At 36.0% G+C, this 3,771-nt stretch overlaps 1 long non-coding RNA gene across 1 annotated transcript; it reads right to left on the bottom strand.

The window, feature by feature from the left end:
- Positions 1-1,960: 1,960 nt before the first annotated feature.
- LOC125498380 (uncharacterized) lies at positions 1,961-3,456 on the bottom strand. The gene is made up of 3 exons (XR_007275365.2): positions 3,341-3,456; positions 2,842-2,909; positions 1,961-2,655 (listed from the first exon to the last, which is right to left on the bottom strand). It is a non-coding gene; the product is annotated as an uncharacterized LOC125498380 (long non-coding RNA).
- Positions 3,457-3,771: the final 315 nt, after the last annotated feature.

The following is a 3,771-nucleotide window of genomic DNA, read 5'->3' as shown; positions in this document are numbered from 1 at the left end:
CTTTGTATCTGATTCATGGGAGCGCGACAGAGCAATATAATAAAGTTTGGGATTATGCTGCAGCAATTAGGAAATACAGCCCCGGTAGTTTTGCTTTTGTCATGGTCACCGGAATAGAATGACCTCCAATTGTCTTTCAAAGAATGTATGTTTGCTTACAATCTTGTAAGGAAGGTTTCATACAAGGTTGTTGGCACATATTAGGGGTGGATGGATGTCACTTAAAAGGGATTTGGCCGGGGGTATGTCTAGTAGCTGTTGGCAAAGATGGAAATAACAACTTGTTTCTAGTTGCTTGGGCAGTGGTGGAGGTGGAAAATAAAGACAGTTGGACATGGTTTCTTGATTTTTTAATAAACGACCTTGGTTCAGTCACTGAAGATTCTCACCTGGGTTCATGAGAATGAAGAGTTAACCTTCATGTCTGACCGACGAAAGGTATATCCTAATGCCAAACTTTTATCTTCTATGATTCAAATTTACGAATTATTATAAAATTCACATTGGTGATTGTTTAATACAGGGTCTATTAGAAGCATTTGCTAGAGTTGTGCCAACTGCAGATGTTAGATACTGTGTCAGGCATATCTGGGACAAGTTTAAGTTGGCTTTTGCCGGTGAAGCGTATAGGCAAAGCTTTTGGAAAGCAATTGAGCTTCGACAAAGGTTTTTTTTTTGAAACAAAATCCTTTATTCAATTAAACATGTGTTTTTAACAACTATATTAACTATTTCTTACTTTGTTGTTTTAAATGGAAGGCTCGATTTGAAGAGGGAATGGAATCAATCAAGCTTTTGTCATTAGATGCCTTCAAATATTTGGACAAAATTCCAGCAAAGCATTGGAGTAGACATGCATTTAATCCAAAGTCCCAATCTGTCATGCTCCTTAATAATTGTTGTGAATCATTCAACAATGTTTTAAGGGAAGCTAAAGACAAACCTATTTTAACCATGATGGAATGTATACGACAATATGTGATGAAAAGAGATTTTGAAAAGCGTGACGGGCTAATAAAGTTTGAGGGAAGTATAATGCCAACCGCTATGAAGCAACTAGAGATTGCATCTAATATAGCTAAACATTGCTTTGAAACTATATCTGATGTTGATTTGTTTGAGGTTGACCATAATAATGACAGATTTGTGGTTGACCTAAAACAAAGAACTTGTGGTTGCTTCAGATGGGAGTTGTCTGGTATCCCTTGTTGTCACGCCTTTAAATGTATTATGAAATACGGAGGCAACCCAGAAAAATATGTACATAAGGCTTATAGTAGTGAGGCTTACTTATTAGCATATTCTCCTTTGTTTCAACCAATGCCTGGTATAAAACAATGGGATAGAACTCTGGAACCACAACCCAACCCCCCTGGGTTTAAGAAGATGCCAGGAAGACTATCAAAAAAGAAGAGGATTAAGGAGAAAGGTGAAGGGGAGGCTCCAAAAGAACCTCAGGTTTTGAGAAAAAGAAAACCAAACAAATGTGGGAATTGTGGGAACTATGGGCATATTTAATCAACATGCAAAAATCCAAAAGCCCCCCCAAAACCGCCTGCAAAGAGAGGAAGGCCACCGAAGAATGGTGGTGATCAGCCTGAAAGTCAAAATTTTCGTTCATCCCAAACACCACCATCATCACACAATTGATTTGGAGAGTTAGTTGGTGTTCTTTTGATTTAATTCTATGATTTTGATAGACATGTAATAAAACTACATTGGATATGCTTTGTTTTCAGAAGCAAAAAATCAATAACGCTGCTTTGCTTAGTTTTATACCTTGTTAGCTGGTAGGAAGTGCATCACTTTGGTTGTGCTTTGGGATGCTTTTCCGTGATGTTGCTTGTCTGTCCTTGTCCTAAGCTGCATCATCTCTGAGAGTTGCAACTCAGTGGCTTCTCTGAGAGTAAAATGCAAAGACTTGTTTTAGAAATATAGTGCAAGCGTACAGTACATCAAATAGGTACAAATAGAAATTATTATGTAACAAAATATTACACCATATATAGAATAACTCCTGTTGGAAAACAGTCTTGGAAAAAGGAAGACACTGCAAGCATAGAGTACATCATATAGGTAACAACAGAAACTCTTAAGTAGCAACAAAGTACTCCATATAGAGATATCAAACTGTTACACCCAATTGTCTCAAAAGTTCGACTTCCAACTTGAGTTCTCCCAATAGCCCAAAAATGAGTCAAAGATGAACATTCAATCAAAGCTGGCAAACAAAGATTAACTTCTTCTACCATTACCTGATATATCCAAGTAACCCAACAACAACAATTTACCCACCACAAGAAGGCTGAAAAAAGAGTTCCTTTAGCTTCAAATTGCAATATACCAGAAATTTAACATAATACAATCAGACTCAAAGAAGAATTAAAAGAAACAGAAAATCAACTGGTATAGAAGTCTTCCTATTTTTGGTTCTTTGAGTTTGCAGCACAAAGATAACAGCACAAATGCAGAAGAGAGTAGAAATGTACAATGCTCAGATCTTCATAATGTACCAGAAAGAAGCTACAGAAGTAAGACAAACATAACACAAAGTAAGCTGTGTAGTTTTTTACCTCATTATGACTTGTACTTGAGAACCGAAATATAGTGCACAAGTTTCACATGTTGTTGAATGTAATTGCTATTTGCTAGCAACTGAGGAGCAGAGAAAACAAAAGTTAGTGAATCCCTAGTGAGGGTGAAAGAGAAAAGATGTGTTTTTTATGGTACATCTTTACCAAAAAGCCAAACTCCCATGTATAAGCATTGACTCTGTCATATTGTACAATGCAATTTTTCACATCAAAGTTATTAAGTAAGAAATTATAGAATACAACCAACCTATTAGTAATACAAGGTTGGGTTTTCCACTTGCTTCCACTATAGACCTCACTATATGCTTCCACTTGCTGCTTTAAAATCAATAAAAAAATAACTAATATCACAACATTGTAAAAGTATCAGCAACAATAATGTGGAAGAGTGCAGACTTGCAGAGTAGTACACAAGTTGATGGGGCACATATATTGGGAACTAATATTATTTTCTAAACTAAGAACAATTAAATAGTGAGTTAAGAAAGTGGGAAGAGCAACAGTACTACACATTGCACATTACTAGCTTGTAATTGAGTTGGAAATTGAGTTGTTGTTCTCAAAATCGAGTGTCTCAAACACTGAATTGGAAATTACGGAGAAAATGAAAGATTTGACAAGCTAGTAATTATCAAATTAGATGCATCTGTCAATTTGTATTTGTGAGGGAGGTAGATAAGAGACAAACAAACAAATGGGAAGATTGTTGAAAGAGGTAAGGGGAGAGAAAATGGAAGAGCACATACCTGATGCTTATCAATGAAGGAATGGCGGAATCGAATCAACCTTCCAGATGCTTATCAATGGAGATGGTGTGAACTCTGGGAACCTTCTAGTTACTCTCCCATTTTTCTCTCTCCTCATTATAACAAAGACAAATAGAAACTCATACTTTCTTATGTATAGCGTGAAGTTCACACGCTCAAAAGAAGAAAGAAAAATGAGGTCAAACCGGAAAATTGACTTTTTTTTGCCGGAATCCGGAAGCAAGGTGGTTGTTTTAATAATATAGAAGATATAAGGTTTTTTTTCACAAAAAAAAATATATAAGGTGCTTTCTTACAAAAAGTTAAACAAATAAGGTGTTTTCTCGCAGATTTTCCTTAAATTCCACTAACATGAACATGTACTGGTAGAAAAACCGAGTAAGTCATGGAACTATTGTAATACTCCGTAT

The sequence above is a fragment of the Beta vulgaris genome, chromosome 6, assembly GCF_026745355.1.
Source record: "Beta vulgaris subsp. vulgaris cultivar EL10 chromosome 6, EL10.2, whole genome shotgun sequence".
Classification (NCBI taxonomy): domain Eukaryota; kingdom Viridiplantae; phylum Streptophyta; class Magnoliopsida; order Caryophyllales; family Amaranthaceae; genus Beta; species Beta vulgaris.
The sequence above is the reverse complement of the archived record's forward strand: the minus strand, read 5'-3'. Positions and strand labels throughout refer to the sequence as shown.